We start from the raw sequence: 19,345 nt of genomic DNA, 5'->3' as shown, positions 1-19,345 counted from the left end.
GACATCCAGAGTTTAGCCATACTGAACTCTGAACTGAACATAGGCATACAATTATCTCTGTCAAATTGCATATTGTCATTTGTCAGAAACATTTGTCCCTGGATTGGCTCTACTTGTCCTCCAAATTCTATGGAATTTTTACTCCCTTCCAGCTTTGTGTTGCTCACAATAAGCCTATCTTCATCCAAAGTAACTACAAAGTCAATGTCAGCCAGGGATGTGTCGGGCTCTTCTGCTCGAGATCACCTATAACTTCACCTACCTTCCAAGTTTGTCCATCTCGTATTTACACATCTTCCTCCTTAAAGCCACCCTACGTCAGACACAGGCCTAATCCACCAATCTTGCGGCGTTAATCGTGTCACCTCCTCCCATCTGTATGGTACTATATGGTTTTTAAGGCATTTTCCCAAAATATCCTGACCTGATCTTTGTCACCTAGCACAGGCTTTAAAAATCCAATCAATGTCACATTAAGATGTTGCATTACAAATCTGCCAGTAGTCTATTTGTTTGTTTACAACCCACTACTAATTTCCTAGCAGGGGATTTCTAGACTAAGTAGAGAAAAGGCAACTAATTTCACTTCCTTCCTTCCCACCTCACCATTTAACCAGAAAAAGAGCTCCCCAAAGCACCACCATTCCCACAATAGCTAACAGAGACAGAAACAATATTTAAGAGAAAGTTCTAACCTTGAGAGGTGACAGAAAGTAGAATGGGTTGCTTGTGAAGAAAAGACATTTTGATGCCAGAAGTTTTCAACTAGGAGCTGGGGTTCTGTAGAAGGGATTCCAACATGGATGGGAAGTTGTGCGGAATGATCTTACATTCAGTTATTTCTGTCCATGTGAGGAACCTGTTCCGTGCTCAGCTCTCAGAAGTATCTGACCAGTTCTTGCAGTGAGTAACCTGTGACATCAGAAACACACTTGGCAAGTCTGATCATTTTTATGCTTTGCGTATTTTACAACCAATTCCCTTTTTAAAAAAAGAGTTTTCAGCAAGTTTTCTTTTAAAAATGCCAACCTTTCCACTGTCGTTCAAAAACGAAGAGAATCCATACAACAGAATATTATTCAGCTATAAAAAGAAATTAAGTAGTGATACAGGGTAGAACATGGATGAATCTTGAAAACATTACACTAACTGAAAGAAACCAGTCACAAAAGACTTCATGTTCTATGATTCCATTCATATGAAGGTTCGCAATAGGAAAATGTATACAGATAGAAGGTAGATTAAGTGGTTGCTTAGGGCTGAAGTGAGGAGCCAGTGGTGATAGGTAAAGGGTGTGGGGTATCTTACTGAGGTGCTGAAAATGTTCTAAAATTGACCATAGTGATGGTTGCACAATTCGGTGAATACACCAAAATCCATTGAAACGTACACTTTAAAACGGTATATGAATTACTTCTTAAAACTGTTTTCTTTTAAACTTAAACAAACTTTCTTCTTATAATTATTAATGGACAGATACTTGTCTCCAGGCCTGGGCTAGATTTCTCACCATCTGCCAAGGATGAACCTGTAAGCAGAAGGCTCTCGGTGGGTGAGAGCCTGGCCTCAGGTTAGATGAGGAGGGCAGACATTCTCGCATTTCAGTGGGCATGAGGCTCTCCATCCTCAATCTGTAGCAGAGGAGATGGACAAGAACTCCACCATCCACCCACTTTCTCTGAGCTTTCTAGGTCTTGCCTCTCAACGCTCCAGGTAGTATTTCTATCCCAGGATTTAACTATATCCTGTCCATAAAAACAGCAGAAACCACTCTTTCGGAAGAACGCGTTTGGGACGACTCTCAAGCCGACTAAACTTGTTCTCTGCTCGGCCCATACCTCCTGGGGATGTGGGGCACCCACCCACCCCTTGGCAAAGCAGTCCCCACGCTTCAGAGGAGTGCTGCCTACAAAAACAAAAACAGAGATTTCCTGCCCCCTCCCCCCACCCCTCAGGAGGACTTCTGAACCTGGCATTTGTGGCATGCATGAAAGGACACCCACCACTCGGACATCTCTAGAAGACGTCTGCTCTGCGGTCCGCCAGCAAATTGCACCACTGCAGACTGGCACCGGAGACAGGAGGCACAAAATGGGGAGAGGGAAACGCCCAGTGCACATATCCCAAACTCTGCACGTCCGCCCAGGGAGGCCTGTGCCTGGAGAGGGGAAAAGGGCCCCCAGTCTCGGAGTGTCTGCAGCTAGGAGAGAAGGGAGGGACTGCTCCACTTCCGCCCTGCTCTTGAGCCCTGGACCCAACTCCCGGGAGCGGTCGCCCTGCTAGCGACCCGCGACCCAAGGCGCGCGGAGCCACGCCCCACTCTGCCCCAGGCGAGGGGCAGCAGACGGGAAGCCGGACCTCCTCCCGGCGCCAGGAGCTCGGGCACGCCCAGTAGATTTTTGACCTCGAAGTACAGGCGGGGCCCCACCACCCGTGCGGCGCCCCTGGATCTTCAGTCCACAACGCCGCTACTGTGGCTGGGGAGTAGATGCCGTTAAAGAAAAGGCCTAGGAAGAGAAGTAGAAGGAAGCAGTGTGCAGACGTCCGGGTTCGAGTGGCTGGACGGTGCGTGGGGGCAACAAGTAGCTTGCACAGCGGGTAAGAAGCGTCAGTGCGAGCTGCTTCCTGCCTGCGGCGGAGCGACCCGCGCACGCAGGCAGACACGGCAACTGAGAATGCTAAAGAGAGGCTAACTTCTTCCTTTGGGCAAGGAGATAAAAGGGGGGTGAGAGTATCCAAAAGGGTCGTGCTCCAGGTGAGGCTCGAACTCACAACCTCGGCATTGCTCTGCATGTACTGCTGTATAAGTACCGCGCGCTAACCGATTGCGCCACTGGAGCTCCGCTTAGCCGGCCTCGCGATGGCTCTATCAGGGTTCACCCGGGCTCGGTGCGGGCTTCAACGGAGCATGCGCACTGGTGGCTCGCGGCTCGGCGGGAGTGGGTCCGGGCCCCGAACCGCCCTCCTGCAGCGGCGGGCCCCGCGGCCCTAGGCGGAGTGAGCGGGGACTTCTGCGAGGGTCTCCCCCCGGAACGGAGGGCCGGTCGGCTGGGCAGTGACGGGCAGGCCAGTGGGCCGTTGAAATAAGCTCAGCCTGCCTCGCTGGGCAGCGCGGGAGGAGGAGCCCCGGCGTTACGTTCGGCGTCCTCCGGGAGTTTCGCCTCCGGGAGCGGGCCCCGCGAGGAGCCGGGCTTGTGGCCGGCGGGTGGACCTCGGTGCGGTGGTGACGCGGGCCGAGGGGTGGGGCGCAGCCGGGCGGCCTCGGCTCGTCGGCCGCAAGTTCCCGGTGGCCGCCCCCCGCCCCGCGCCCCTCGTGACCAATTAGCGGGAGGCGGTGGCCCGGACTCCCCGCGCCGCCCTGGAAGTCAGCGGGGGCTGTCCGGTCAGGCAGCGCCGGGGCTGGGGCTGGACCGAGGGTGGCCTCCGCCGGCGGGGACTCCAGGACCCAAGAGGGCGGGGACTTCAGCATTGGAGCGTGGTCTGCCTGGGAGTTTTTCCGCGACCCCTTGTGTATCCTGTGCGCAGGCACAAGGCGTGTCCCCAAAACTGTTTCAAGCCACGGGCATTCCGGGGATATGATAGCCTGAGCCTTCGAGAGGGTGCAGGCTAATCCCCGCGTGTTTTGTTGGGCCACAACACGTTTGTTTAATTTTAGAACTAGTTTCTAATATTTAAAATCAAGAGGTCTCATACAAATATCTGCATATCCGTTTCTTTTTTAAAAACCAAACAGTGTAACACAGTACCTAGAGCCGAATTATAACTAAGCACTTTGTCTTCGTGGACCCCTTTCTCCATTAAAAAAAAAAAAATGTAATAATATTTTACTACTGCAAAATAAAGACAAATATAATCCAGGCTGGATTTATTGTTACATCATGATTATTATATTTATTTTTTCTTCTGATTTGAAAAGAATTTAAAATGTAAACATTTTTGCAGGCAAAAGGCACTGTGCCTATTGAATCTAATTGTTAATTCCACCAGTAACCTGCATCGCCCTGGGGGGTTAGCTGCAACCACCTCCACAATATACCCCCCCGCCCCCCGCCCCCCGTGTCTTCCTCCAGGGTTGCCTCTCTAGATTATCTCCTGGGTCTCTGTTGGCTTGTTGGTCACCCCGTTTGGTTGACCAGAACCAGAAGAGCAAATAACAACACTATGATAATAGACTGGGGGAACCGGTATGAACAAGTGATGGGAGGCAGAATAGAGATCCGGTATGTAGACACTTTGATGGTGACTTGTCCACAGTAACAGGTTGTGGTAGGGTGACAGTGTCAAGCAGTACAATTGTAAAAAGGCTTGAAATTCAAGCAGAATTTATTAGAATAAGAAGACAGTAAAAGTTTCTGTGTAAGGCAGAGGCCTCCCAAAGGTGATGTTTATAGGAAGCTCAATACCATGTGCCTACCCAGAGAAAAGAGGTGAGACTCTCCAAATCATTTTGAACTGTAAGAGACACACATCCAGAGCAAGAGCTCAGAAAGGGGGATGGTTAATACCCCTGCAACATCCCACCAGGCACCAGGCAGGTAGTGGGATGCAGAGCTGTTTACAACATGGCCAGGAGCATGCCTGGCCAAGTCCAGGGTACCTCGAGGGCAGTGGAGAGAGAGACTTTGAAATAAATAAGTTGGAACAGGCTGTTAAGGTAATTGCATGGTTTCCTTGAGGTGGGAATAACTTTAAATTTTAAAATTCTATTTTATTTTATTTTTTAATTTATTTAAGTAATCTCTACACCCAAGACAGGGCTTGAACTCACCGCCTGGAGATTAAGAGCTACACACTCCACCCACTGAGCCAGCTGGGCACCCCTAGGTTTTTAAATTTTAAATTGAAAGAGATGGGGCACCTGGGTGGATCAATCTGTTAAGCATCCAACTTTGGCTCAGGTCATGATCTCTCAGTTCATGAGTTTGAGCCCCATGTCAGGCTTTGACCTGACAGATCAGAGCCGGAAGCCTGCTTCAGATACTGTGTCTCTTTCTCTCTCTGACCCTGCCCCGCTCCTTCTCTGTCTCTCAAAAATAAACATGAAAAAAATTTTTAATAAATTGAAAGGGGTTAATTTCCTAATAAACAAGAAAGTCGTGGACCCATACATAGTATCTTCTCAAATGCAGTAGCATTAGTCCGGTCTTCCTCCCTCCAAGTCCCTCAGAAGAGCCCACCTGGTAAACTCTGAGCAGCCAAGTTGGCCCTGGTGGGCCATAGATCCATTCTTCCATCGTGGATCTACTCTTTCATTGGTTCAGCAGATTTTGGCTGATCCTGGTTGCATGGGAACTAAAATAGCTTAGCTCCCAAGGTAACCGGGGCTCTAAAGGAAGGACCTAGTAAGGGCAGTGCTGAACCTGGAGGGGGCAGTGTCAGAACCTCTGCTACCCAAGAGATTGTTACAAGGAAAGGTCTCTTGGGACCTTCAAATCACTTAAACTCATACAGACTGACTCTGAAGAGCAATGAATTAAGAGTCTGAGCTCTGACTCTCACTGGCTGAGTGATCTTAAGTAAATCTCTTACCCTTTCTGGGCCTCAATTTCCTCACCTATAGTCTGAGACATCTAGACCAGATGAGAGCTTTCTAACCTATTTTGACTGGAGAAGTCTTTTCACCATGTGTATACTTGCCAACACCTTGAGATTATTAAATCATTTAATAATTTTTGTGATGTGTAACAAGTTCTTTTTAAAATAAAATTTATTTTGGACAAATGTATAACTTTAAAATAATCTCAAGCAATGTCTATAATATAAAGACTAGTCTTAACCTATTTCCATTTACTACGTAATTATATAAATTATGTAAATATTAGTTTCAGGCACCCAATATAGTGATTCAACACTTCCATACATCACCCAGTGCTCATCACAACAAGTGCACTCCTAAATCCCCATCACCTGTTTTAATTCCTCTGGTAACCATCAGTTTGTTCTCTGTAGTTATGAGTCTGCTTTGTGGTTTGCCTCTCTTTTTCCCTTTGCTTGTTTGTTTTGTTTCTTAAGTTCCACATATGAGTGAAATTATATGGTATTTGTCTTTCTCTGACTTATTTCCCTTAGCATAATACTCTCTAACTCCATCCATGTCGTTGCAAATGGCAAGATTTCATTCTTTTTCATGGCTGAGTAATATCCTGGGGTGGGTGTGTGTGTGTGTGTGTGTGTGTGTGTGTGTGTGTGCGCGCGCGCGCACAACATCTTCTTTATCCATTCATTAGTCAATAGACACTTGGGCTGTTTCCATAATCTGGCTATTGTAGATAATGTTGCTATGAGCATCGGGGTGCATGTGTCCCTTTGAATTGGTATCTTTGTATTCTTTGGGTAAATACCTAGGAGTGCAATTGCCAGATCATAAGGTAGTTCTATTTTTAACTTTTTGAGCAAACTTCATACTGTTTTCCAGAGTGGCTGCACCAGTTTGCATTCCCACCAACAGTGCTTTTAACAAATAACTTTCAAAAGAACATTTATAAGCGCGCCTGGGTGGCTCAGTCCATTGAGCATCCATGTCTTGATTTCAGCTCAGATCATGATCCCAGGTTTGTGGTATCGAGCCCACACTGGGCTCTGTGCTGAGCATGGAGCTTGTTTAAGATTCTTTCTCTCTCCCTCTCCCATGCTCTCCATCTCTAAAATAAATGAAATAAATAAACAAACAAACAAACAAACAAATATTTATCATTTGATATTGGGACAAATGTATATTAAAATGTATGAAACTTAATAACTCATTGTAGCATCAAAAATAGGCAAAAAACTGCTTTTATAAATGAATGTTTGGAATTTATGCTTTTTGCACTTAAAAACTGGTTTATTTTTATTACTTTCTTGTTTTCATGTCTAAATGATGAGATAAAACAGAAGGGTTCAGGCTGCGATATACAAGCACCATTTTTAGTGGTCTGGCTCATGTTTATTCCTACTAATGAAAGGCTGTATTGGATCTAATGGTCACTCTATTTTCTCTTTTTTGGCTTTGGTTTTTGATATCAGGATGAGCCAGATAAACATTTTGGTCAGCTGAATCCAATTTGCATGTCTGGTGAACAAAGATCATCTTGGGTCACATTGTAGAATTTTCATGTTATGTTCTTCATTTACTTTTCTTTCAGCAAACTTCACATTTTACGTTTTTAGCCAGTGTTCCATAATGACAATATATTAAGCAGTATATGACTACAAGAAGTTGCCATGGAGTCATCAAAACCCATAGAGGATCCACCAGAGTGGCTGAGTCATACGCACACACCTGGTGTTCGGATGCTGCTGCAGGGTGCTGGTCAGCATGCATTGGGAGGCTCCCAAAGTGGTCCCATTTTCATGGGGCAAGAGGTTGTCTGAAGAATACTTTTTTTCAGACTACAAGTTTGAAAGATGCCACTGCCACCTATAAGTGCAGACCTCAAGTGTGGACCATCTTGACTGCCTTTCTGAACCTCTGGGATCACGCAGCATCTGAGATCCCCTCCTGTGCTAACTAACTAGTCCATGATCCTCCCCAGCACCACCTGGGGAAATGACCCTTTATTTTCCCTTAGGAGGAGAAAGGCCCAAGGCCCAAACTCGAGGGAAGCGTGAGGCGGACTGAACCGGTTACATGCAGCAGTGGAGCATGATAATTTGGGGAAACACAGATCCCTTCATTCTGGATTGAAGCTGAAATGAAAGACATGGTAAGAGCCCATCAGATGAGAGGAAACTCAAAAAGACTGCTCACACCCATTGTTGGTAAAAGTGTGGGAAATGGACACTGGTTTTGTTTTGTTTTGTTTTGTTTTGTTTTGTTTTGTTTTGAAGACCGTTGGGTAGGATCTATCAAATGCATGTATCCTTTGACCCAGTGCTTCTGCTTCTAGGAATCTGCCCTATAGAGACACTCGTATATGGGAATAAGTATTTCATCAACTCTAAGATGCCCTAAACTGGAAAATATACTGTTGTTTTATGTACCATTAAGAAAGGAGGAGCTCCTGGGTGGCTCAGTTGGTTGACCGTTGGACTTCGACTCAGGTGACAATCTCACGGCTGGTGAGGTCCAGCCCCACATAGGGCTCCACGCTAACAGTGCAGAGCCTGCTTGGGATTCTCTCTCTCTCTCTTCTCTCTCTCTCTCTCTCTCTCTCTCTCTCTCTCTCTCTCTCTCTCTCTCTCTCCGCCCCTCCTCCAGTCGTGCTTTCTCTCTGTCTCAAAATAAAGAAACTTAAAAAAAAGAAAGAAAAAATCCTGCCATTTAAACTATGATGCTGTACTTTCATATTACTTAGACTTTTTATTATATACTTATTAAAAGAGCTCTTTTAGACAGACTCAGACGTACTTTTTTTTTTAATCATATTAGTCTTGAGAACTGCTACTGCTCTCTGCCCAGCTTTTCCGCCTCTTGGTTCCTCCCACTTACAGACCAGCCAATGCTTGGGAGGGGAAAGGCTCTCAGGGTGTCACACTCACCTCAGTGTACTTCTCTTCTCCCTGAAGTCATGGCCCCTCAATACCTGGACTGCCTCAGTAGCTCTTCATTGCCTTCAAGCAGATGTGTGCGTGTGTGTGTGTGTGTGCGTGTGTGCGTGTGTGTGTGTGTTTATTGTACCTCTAGCCACTATCTGTGGGAGTAGCTTAATAGAAAACAACACTTCAAGAGGTAGCACGAATTCATCCTCCAAACAGGGACATTTCTGAGAGCAAGAGGGTCACTGCCAATAATACTGGGTCAGGGGGGCATCTAGGTGGCTCAGCCAGCTTGAGCATCTGGCTTCTGCTCAGGTCATGATCCCACAGTTTGTGAGCTCAAGCCCCGCATCTGGCTCTGTGCTCACAGCCCAGAACCTGCTTCAGATTCTGTGTCTCCCTCTCTCTCTGCCCCTCCCCCGCTCACACTCGGGGTCTCTCTCTCTCTCAAAAATAAATTTTAAAAAAACATCAAAAAGATAATAATACTGGATCAATGAGCATGACATGTGACTGTCACGGACAGCCAGAACACACGGCCACCCTAATCCTAGTCCCCTTTGTACTGCTGTAAATACATAAATCATAAATAAGAAAGATTCCTTATTAATTTTTTTTAAATTTGAGAACATAGATGGGGGGGGGTGTGCCTGTTATTAACTAAGTGCTTCTCTGCCCCAAATACGCCTTTCTCGCCCTGCTCTGCTATCCTGTTAGCCAGTGCTGCCTTAGACCTTGTCAGTGAGTGGACAGTGTTTTTCTTCTGGCTCCTCGAGCACACAGCTGGGTGGTTTCTCAGTGAGATTTTGCTGTCCCCCAACACACAGTTTCCTGCCTGTCAGCCCTAGCCTGCTGCACCTCAGCAAACTTCTCTGCCGTCCAGTAGGCCACTACCATGAGTCTCGGCTTTGGCGGGAGGAAGGGCCCCTTCCAAGTTCCTTCCTTCCATGGGTTTTCTACATCATCTCTGGAGGTAGTGGCTTCTCCCTCTATCCCTATTCCTGTATTCATTAAAGCTCCATTTACCCCCCTCAGTGGTTACTCCCTGTCTACTGGTTAACAATTTTTTTTTTTTTGCTATTATAAAGTATAATCTCTGTTTGATTTTATTTTTCCAGAGAACAGTTTTTCTTCAATCCTTAAGGACTTAGCTCTTTACATGGGCTTTGGTGGAGGTCGTGGGGCAGCACCGGCAGGTCTAAATCAGGGCGGTGGTGTTCGGTCCTTCTGTGCTTCACGAGACCGATTCCTGACTACCTTGCTGTGAATGGCACAACTCACACAGTAACGTAGTTTCACATACAGCTTGGGAAGCACATAGGCATCGAAGACACTCGCTTCAGAAAGTCCCTGACCGCCGTGGCCTCTACTATGTTCCAGATAACGAACTTCTTAATGGCCTTGTCCTTGGGCACGCAGCGGGCACAGTTGGTACAGCGAATAGGCTGCACGTGGCCAAGGCCTTTTTTGGCACGACCATTCTTCCTTCTTTTCTTGGTCATCTTGGAAAAGAGGACTCGAGAGAGCAACAATTTTTTATACTGAATTTTCTCTGTTCAAATTCTTGGTGTGGTTTCTGGATCCAGGCTCATACAGGATGCATTTGTTATTTCTTTCACTTGTCATTTGAAAACAAAATATTTCAAAGGATATGGAGAATACGTGCTGGGTTGGAAAAAAATAACACCCTTCTACAGTGCTTACCATGTGCCAGGCACTGTTCTGAGAACTTTACACCTTATTAACTGTGGTCATTCCCGTGCCAGTATTATGAAGTAAGTAACATATTTTTCTTTTACAGATGAGGACACTGATGCACGGTGAAGTCACCTAAGTAAACAGGAGAGACCGGATTCAAATGCAGATTGTGTGATTTGAGAATCCATGCCCTTGACACTATAGAGAGTAGGGTGCTCAAAAGGCCACTGGAGTAGGAGGGCCATGACAGTGCCTGGCATTTAGAACGGGGCCTCTCAAGAATCACCCTCAAGAAGGCACTTATCAGGACTTACAGAGCCCCTGCGTGATGGTGGCTAAGGGTCCTAATTTGACATATAGGAAAGATCAGATAGAACTAGGGCCGCTAGAGAGATGAAAACTGGGGCCCAGGGGTGCTGGGGCCCCTGGCTGCCCAAAACCCTCCTGCTGAGAAGATGGGTGGTTCTCCTGTCAGTTCAACAGTTGAACCCAAACATACTGGACCAGGTATGTGAGGGCAGTCTCTAAGGAGACTAAGCACATATGATGATGGTGTCTTCCCTTTGAGAGGAGGAAGGGAGAGTCTTAACAGAGGCAGCCACAGAACTCTGGGGTTGCAGTTCCTCTCTGGGCTATCCTTAGGTCAAAGTGTTGGGGCCTGTAGGAAAGCTTACCCTGTGAGGCTGAAGAAAGACAAGGAAGTGGAGGAAAACAATCTTCGCTTATATGTCTGTTCAGCCAGGAACTGCCTGGCTTCAAAATTCCTTTACATGTATACACTGTGAAAAATAACGGGAAACTTCACTAAAATGCAGTGTGGAGGTTCCGGCAGGGGGAGCTCTCCTACACCACTACGCAGCCGTCAATTGCAGACCCAAGAGGAAGACGCGAGTTGACGGGGCTAGTGGATACCACTCCGCTACTCCAGCCAAAGGACGGTGCTTTCCTCGTCCCCGGGGCAACAGCTCAGCCAATGAGAAGCCACCATACTTGGAACTCCCAGTTTACCCCAATGGACTTTTAGTTTCTAACAGCCTTTCCAACGGACCCCTTTTCTCCTTAAAAAAGTGTACCTCTCCTCTCTTCCCCGGACTTGCCTGTGGTTTTGGTGCAACTTCTTTGTCCCGGATTACAGTTCTCTTTAATTACTGAATAAGCTCGTAAAATAACTGGCAGTTTTAATTTTTAAGGTTAATATTACTTGGTGCTCAGAGGTGGCATCCAGAGAAGACCCCCACCCCCACCCCAGGGCTCCCGGGGCTGGTGAGCAAATAGGTGCGGTACCCACGGAAATGTTGCAGCTCACTGCTTTCTCGCCTTCTCTGGGGTTGGAGGGTAAGTGTTTTGGTTTGGGGGGGGGGGTTGTTTGTTTGTTTTGTTTTGTTTTTTAATCTTTGGGAGTACAGTTTGGCCTTTGGTTGGATTCCTTTTCGGCCTCAGACTGTTCCCTTGGGAGCTTTGCTAGTTCGAACTGTGTTGGCCTTTGTTCCTACTCCCCTTGGGACCGAACTGGTGAAGTGGGAACTGTGCCTGTTGGAACTGCCATAGCCTTGGGTCCTAATCCTGTTTGTAACTGGACTGTTCCTTCAGACACTGCTAGCTAGCCCCTGTGTGATTCCTTCTGGAACCAGGCTGTTCCTGAAAAACTTCTAAGAAATGGGATTCCAGTCATCAAAATGCTTTGAGGGCACCCCCCTTACTGGGAATCCAGCCGGTTTTATGTTTAAAAACTATGCACACTCTGCATGCACACTTACAGATTAATGGACTGACTTAACCAGAAGTGATTTAGAACTTCAATGGCCTATATTATAGGGAACTTTTGATCTCCCCAAACTTTAACTTTCTCAAAGCTGAATTGGACAACCATGGTTCTAAAATTGACAAAAGTGGGGCGCCTGGGTGGCTCAGTCGGTTAAGCGTCCAACTTCAGCTCAGGTCATGATCTCACAGTCTGTGAGTTCGAGCCCTGCGTCGGGCTCTGTGCTGACAGCTCAGAGCCTGGAGCCTGTTTCAGATTCTGTGTCTCCCTCTCTCTCTGACCCTCCCCTGTTCGTGCTCTGTCTCTCTCTGTCTCAAAAATAAATAAACGTTAAAAAAAATTAAAAAAAATAAAATTGACAAAACTGAATAGGACTGAATAGGATTCCTGTTTTAATTGGTATTTTGACGCTTCCAACTGCTATCAGGAATCTAAAATCCCTCTCTCCTGACCTTTTGGTATCTTTCATCTGACCATGTCAAATGTTCCCATTTAAACTTACCTAACATCATGGTTTATGATTTAAAAACAAAACAAAACAAAACAAAACAAAACAAAACAAAAAAACCCTCTGGTCCTTATATCTAGAGGCACTTTGAATGTTTCATGCCAGATACTGCCTGCAGCAGGATCAAGAAGGTTTTATGGAAAATTGGGATAGTCTCCATGACCACAGCTAAATAAATAAAAAACAACCTACCTTGTGGGTTTTGAAAAGTTTAAAAATAATAATAAAATAAAATAGCCTCCAAGATACAATTTATAAACCAAATGAGGCAAACCATTAAAAAGAAAAAAAGGGGCTTCTGAGACCTCTTCTGCCCCTCCCCCATCTTTCTTGCCTACAGACACAAGGCAGCTTACCTTTGTGCTCATCTCCTCCCTCCTAATCAGCTGGGAAAAACTACAGTCCAGATTGGGAATGAATCCCTCTCTGTCCTTACTGACACCAGACCTACACTCTGTGCTTAACTCCACTGCTCTAAAGCAGCCCATGCCTCAGAGCACTAAAAAGCAGCTCAAATACTGGGGGTTCTCTGATAAACCTCAACAGATTCTCATCTCTGAACCCATTCCCTTTTGCCAAGGTCCTTTGAGAGATCCACACCCTTGTCTCCTGAGTTCCTCAGCGCCTATTCATTTATTGGGCTGAGCTTTCTTAGAAGAATATCACACCAGGAGCGCCTGGGTGGCTCAGTCGGTTGAGCATCTGACTTTGGCTTAGGTCATGATCTCACAGTTTGTGGGTTTGAGCCCCGCATCGGGCTCTGTGCTGACAGCTCAGAGCCTGGAGCCTGCTTTGGATTCTGTGTCTCCCTCTTTCTCTGCCCCTGCCCCGCTCACACTCTGTCTCTCTCAAAAATAAACATTATATATATATATATATATATATATATATATGTATGTATATGTGTATATATATATATATATATGTGTATATATATATATATATATATATATATATATATATATATAATAAAAGAATATCATGCCAGAATTTCTTTCTCCCAAAAGGGAAAAATAATTCTAGAATTTGACAGTGGTAACAAAATTAGCGAACAAAAGGAAATGAATGACCTTTCGGCATCTTTTCTATGCTCTGTCTCTGATGGCACTATAGCTGAGTCTGAGGACAGTAATCATTTGTTCCTTTTGGATCAGCTACCACCCTCTTTATGGGCAAAATCATCTACTGATATTGGCAGAATCCACAGTGCACCTCACATCAAGATTCAAATAGGTCCCTCAAAACCACTCTCTAGAATTAATCAATACCCTGTAAATAAGGAAGCCCTTCAGAGCAGCAAGTCCTTAATAGAGGGTTATAAGACTTGGGGCCTAATTATCCCCCGTACTAGTCCCTGTAACAACTCTATTTTACCGTGAGAAAACCCAACAGCCAAGGATGGATGTTTGCCCATGACCTCCAAGCAATAAGTAACATTGTTATCCCTTGGCATCCAGTTCCCCATCCTCATCCACTACTGACATCCATTCCCACTGAAAGCATATTTTCACTATCATTGTCCTATACAGTGCATCTTAGTATCACTGTTGATAAGGACATCCGATATCTTTGCCTTCATTTGAGGAGAATGGCAATACACCTGGACAGTAATGGTCCAAGGTTACACAGAGATTCCTTCCCATTTCTCACAAAACTTAAAGGCTGATTTGGATGATAGAACATTTTTTTCCAGGCTCTAATTTGTTTCAATAGGCTCATGACCTGCTTCTCTGCTCCCCTTCTCAAACCTCTTCACCAGAAGAGTTAAAACTCTTGTTAAAACTCTTGGCTTTAAAGGGACATAGAGTGTCCAAAGAAAAATTGCAGTTTGTTCAAACTCAGGTTCAATTATTTAGGACACCTGATCTCAGAACAAGGACTAGATTTGGGTCCAGGTAGATTTCAAGGCTTCCTGAATTTCCCAAAACCTAAAACTAAGCAATTTCTTGAACTGGCTGGCTATTACCACAATTGGATTCCAAATTTCTCTGATATGGCTCAGCCTCTATGTGCTTTACTAAAAAACAACATCCCTATCCCTGTTATTTGGAAAGAGGGGGATGACATAGCCTTTGGGACTTTAAAGGTCTAACAAAACTCCCTGCCCTTGGAATCCTAATTATCAACTTCCCTTTTTCCTCTTTGTATGTGAAAGGGAACAAACTGCCCTTGGAGTGCCCACCCAAAAGCACAGGGACCATCATCGCCCTGTGAGGATTATAGCCAACAACTGGACTGGATATCCTCTATGGATCCCTTGCCTGAGAGCCATTCCTGCCACTGCCCTTTTAGTTAAGGCCACTGCAGAAATAGTCACGGGGTCCCCTTTAACCATCCTTGTGCCACCAAACTCCAGGGAATAGACTCTTGGATCTTTGTGACACATGTAAAGAAAGCACCAAACCCTAGCTCGACCTGCACACCCACCATCTGGTGACCTGAAAGTAAAGATTTCTCAGAATTGAAACAGACAGCGTCTGGACAGATGGCTTTCTCAAGATGTCTGGACCAGGCCTATACACCTTTTCACACTGTTGCTTCTGTCTCTGTTGTGGAAAGAAAATGCCCTTTGTCTGCATTTCCCAATGTCTTGCAAAAGGAGGAAACCTTTGATTATGAGCTTTTCATAAACAGCCACATAATAATCCTGTGAGCATTTCTGAAGGGTTAGAAGATTCAGAATTCATGATAGTCTTTTATCTGAACTATTAACTGACTCTGGATTCTTACCCCAATTCATGGTTTCTGAATTTACAACTTTACCGACTACTGCTGAATAACACATATGGTTCTAAACAGTTCTTTTGAAGTAACAGTGTTATTTTCCCTTAATCTACCTTTGAAGTTTTGCTATTCTTGCAAAAAAGTTCATCAGCTGTTGCTTTGTGTTTATACATTATGCTGTATCTTCCCAAATGCGCTCTGTTTTTTCATTCAGTGCACTCCCACAGTATTTCACTATTTTGCCTCATAGTCACTTTAAGAGGAGACCTCCAGGAGGTATACATGACTTCGGATTTGCCTTCGTAGGGGAAACCTAACTTCCCTAAGCCCAGATAAGCGCCAATAAATATTTTCAGTTGGCTACTTTCAGACCTTGGGTCCTGGTTTTAAACCAACATAGAGTTTGGAATTGTTGTGTTGCTTCTAATTCCATACTTGTCTGTCAATCTTTTGCAGAAAGGAGGTGCCCTTGCAGAAAGGAAGATACAGACTTCCAATGAAAAGTGCCTGAGAGTTTCTTCCTTCTAACCTTCCCTGTTATTCCAGTGTGGCTTAAGTGACTTCCAACTGCTATGCACTTTCCCTCCGACGTTAGACATGACAACCAGGAAAGGTTCTTCTTGGAGCTGAGAGGAAAAAACACTAAATATAAAGAACCTGACTATTGATCAATTATGCCTTCAAGGAAAGATCGAAAGGGTGAAATGTGAGAAATAATAACTGGGAAACCTCACTAAAATGGAGCCCGGAGGTTTCTGCAGGGGGACTTCTCACGCCCTACCACACAAAGTTAACTGTAGACCCAACAGGAAGAGATGGACTTGACCTTACGTGGACTTGACCTTGCATGTAGGTACACTCTACTACTCCAGCCAAAGGGACAGATTTTTTCCTCATCCCCAGGCAACAGGTTAGCCAATGAGAACCCCCCATACTTGGAACACCTGGTTTTCTCCAATGGACTTTTAGTTTATAACAGCCTTCCCCAGTTATGCCTTTTCTCCTTAAAAGAGTGTACCTCTCTCCATCGTTCCCCAGACTTGCCTATGGTTTTGCCTCAGCTTGTTTGTCCTAGATTGTTATTCTCTTTTATTCCTGAATAAAGCCATTTTTGCTGGTAAAATAAACTGGGAGTTTTTATTTTTAAGGTTAACGACACATGGTTTAGCCATTCTATTAATGGACATCTGGGGTTATTTCCTGTTTAAAGCTGTCATAAATAAAGCTGCTAAGAGCATTCTTGTGCACAGGTTTTTGTTTTCATTTCTTTGGGGTAAATACAGGAGTGGAATTGCTGGGTCATAAGGTAGGGTTTTTTGTAAAAATTTTTTATTGTAAAACTTTTTTAATGTTTATTTATTTTTGAGGGAGCAAGAGATTGCAGAAGGGGCAGAGAGAGAGGGAGACACAGAATCTGAAGTAGGCTCCAGGCTCCTAGCTGTCAGCACAGAGCCTGACACGGGGCTCGACCTCACTGACTGTGAGATCATGACCTGAGCCAAAGTTGGATGCTCAACCAACTGAGCTACCCAGGCACCCCAATTGTAAACATTTTTTTAGTTTTATTTATCTTGGGAGAGAGCATGAGCAGTGCAGGGGCAGAGAGAGAGAATCCCAAGCAGGCTCTGCACTGTTAGCACAGAGCCTGATGTGGGCTTGAACTCACAAACTGCGAGATCATGACCTGAACCAAAACCAAGAGTCAGACACTCAACCGACTGAGCCACCCAGGCACCCAAGATAAATAAATAAAACTTAAAAAAGACACTCTGACCTCTGAGAGGACACAACAGCTTCTGGTGTTGGTATCTCTGATGGGATCACTTTAAAGCTGATTCTGCAAGATCCAGGAAACTGCCAAGCCCTAGGTGACCGGGAAATTAAGGGAAAGGCCCAGGGTGTGGAGTTGGGGAGCCACAGGTAGGCCAGGCCGGCAGTCCCTGCTTCCCCTACCCCCATCCTTGAAGACACCCTCTCTTACCTCCATTGGCTTTTTTTGTGGTTGTTTGGCTATCATTTTGTTCTTCATTTCTTATTTTATTGCACTGTGATGAATGAAGATGGTCTGATTATTATTTTGGGGAGGGAGGATTGTTAATATTTCTTTTGTAGTTGAGCCTATGGTCAACTTTGTGAATGTGTACTCTTCTCTTAAAATGCAGTTCTAGGGTTGCCTGGGTGGTACAGTTGGTTAAGCGTCCTCCTCTTGATCTCAGCTCAGGTCATGATCTCACAGTTCCTGAGTTCGAGCCCCACATCCAGCTCTGTGCTGACAGCTCAGAGCCTGGAGCCTGGTTCAAATTCTGGGTCTCTCTCTGCCCCTCCCCCACTCATACTCTGTCTCTGTCTCTCAAAAATTAAAAAAAAACAAAATTTTTTAAAATAATAAAGTCTTTATAAATAAAAATATGAAAGCATTGACACTTAAAACTCAGCAGATGAGCTGAATAGTAGAATACTACAACTAAATAGAAAAACAGTAAACTGGAAGATTAGGCAGAATATTCCCAGAATGCAGAACAAAGGGAAATGGGGAAAAGAAAGAAAAGTTCAATGACATGCAGATAAGATCTAAAAATTCTAACATTCATCAAAAAAATTTTTCAGAAACTGATAATAGAATTGATGAGAAGCAATTAAAAAAAAACAAGGGGTGCCTGGGTGGCTTAGTTGGTTGAGCGTCCAACTTTGGCTCAGGTCATGATCTCACAGTCCGTGAGTTCGAGCCCCACGTCAGGCTCTGGGCTGATAGCTCAGCGCCTCAAGCCTGCTTCTGATTCTGTGTTTCCCTGTCTCTCTGCTCCTCCCCCACTCATGCTCTGTCTCTCTCACTCTCAAAAATGAATAAATGTTAAAAAGAAATTAAAAAAGAAACCACAAGAATTTCCCAGATCTGAAGAATGACACACACACACACACACACACACACACAAATACACAAAGAATAATTCCCCCCAAAATGTATGCAATATAAGAAATAATAGCAAGTTAATACATTAGGAAAAAATTAAGACATCTAAGTATTGCCTGTATAAAATTTTTAAATAATGATCTAAACAAAATCAACAAAGAAGTTGCCAGTAGGGAATTCCAGAAGGAAGTTAAAACTTGCCCAGATTCCTTTGTTCTTGTCTTAGGTTCTAGGGGAAGATATAGATGCTGTTTAACAATACACATTATTGGGGCACCTGAGTGGCTCAGTCGGTTAAGTGCCCAACTTTGGCTCAGGTCATGATCTCACAGTTCATGAGTTCAAGCCCTGCTTCAGGTTCCTTGCTGACAGCGTGGAGACTGCTTGAGATTCTCTCTCCCCCTCTCTCTCTGCCTCACCCCTGCTCTCTCTCAAATAAACTTAAATAATACACATAAGTAGAAATCTACAAATTTAAATCAGTGCATGTCTTTAAAGAATAACCCGTAGATACATAGGAATAGAATGTAGAAGGAGAAATGGATCCAAGAAAACATAATCAAAAGCCAGATTCGTAGACATGACTAGCTATCTCCCAAGCATCATTTACTACCTTCCAGTTAAGAGCCAGAGTTTTGTGTGAGGATCCCACCCCTCCCCCATGGCCACAGACTCTGGGGGCTGCCTACTCCATCTCCAGCTTCAAGTACAAATCTTAATTAACTAAATCAGAGTATCTACTCCCTCTGCCCCAATAATTGGTTCAGGTGTGGACATGTGACCCTTAGATCACCAGTAAACACACCTGGTTCTCAGCTGCGGGCAATTTTGCCTGCCTCCCCACCCTGAGACTTTTTGCAATGTCTAGAGAAATTTTTGGTTGTCCCAATGGAGAAGAGCTCTGGCATGTAGTAGAGAGAAGCCATGGAAGTGTTGAACAACCTACAGTGCAAAGGACAGCCCTCTGCAACAATTATTCAGCCCAAAATGTCCATGATGCCAAGGTAGAGAACCCCTGGTCTAAAGGAAAAATTATGGATACTTTACATCCCTTGACCCCTCAAGGAAGCAGCCTTGGGATGAAGCTGTTGCTGCAGATAGCAGATCTGAGGGATGGAAAGAATCAGGGTCCATGATGACACCACTAGTCACAGGCTCATTCTCCCACTGGGTATCCAGTTACCCAGCCTTTCTTTAACTCTCTGTTGGTTAAGCCACTGTTTAACTGGGGTGTCTATTATTTGCAGCCACAAGCATCCTGATAAACTAGGAAAGAAAGAAAACA

The 19,345-nt window shown here is 44.9% G+C and overlaps 2 long non-coding RNA genes, 1 other non-coding gene and 1 pseudogene across 6 annotated transcripts in view; 1 reads left to right on the top strand and 3 right to left on the bottom strand.

Annotated features, from left to right (window-relative positions):
• LOC105260434 overlaps positions 1–2,192 on the bottom strand; it is a 30,724-nt gene extending 28,532 nt beyond the window's left edge. Inside the window, exons 1-2 of one of the 2 annotated variants that reach the window (XR_002154782.3) lie at positions 2,004–2,192; positions 696–912 (exon numbers count right to left, since the gene is read on the bottom strand). This is a non-coding gene — a long non-coding RNA (uncharacterized LOC105260434). The remainder of the gene's footprint in view (positions 1–695; positions 913–2,003) is intronic. The other variant, XR_002154781.3, reaches the window with a different exon arrangement.
• A 234-nt stretch (positions 2,193–2,426) lies between these two features.
• LOC102899645 lies at positions 2,427–16,276 on the top strand. Of its 3 annotated transcripts, XR_006595511.1 has the most exons (5): positions 2,461–2,598; positions 7,551–7,685; positions 7,869–8,022; positions 10,259–11,490; positions 15,606–16,276. It is a non-coding gene; the product is annotated as an uncharacterized LOC102899645 (long non-coding RNA). The 3 variants fall into 3 exon arrangements; XR_006595512.1 differs by lacking the exon at positions 7,869–8,022 and having other exon boundaries at positions 2,427–2,565; XR_006595510.1 differs by lacking the exon at positions 7,869–8,022.
• TRNAI-UAU lies at positions 2,748–2,840 on the bottom strand. The gene is given in 2 exon segments: positions 2,748–2,783; positions 2,803–2,840. It is a non-coding gene; the product is annotated as a tRNA-Ile (tRNA).
• LOC109498144 lies at positions 9,541–10,966 on the bottom strand (annotated as a pseudogene).
• Positions 16,277–19,345: the final 3,069 nt, after the last annotated feature.

The sequence above is a fragment of the Felis catus genome, chromosome A3 (genome assembly GCF_018350175.1).
Source record: "Felis catus isolate Fca126 chromosome A3, F.catus_Fca126_mat1.0, whole genome shotgun sequence".
NCBI classification, from domain to species: domain Eukaryota; kingdom Metazoa; phylum Chordata; class Mammalia; order Carnivora; family Felidae; genus Felis; species Felis catus.
Note: the sequence above shows the minus strand (reverse complement) of the source record. Positions and strands in the feature narration are given on the sequence as shown.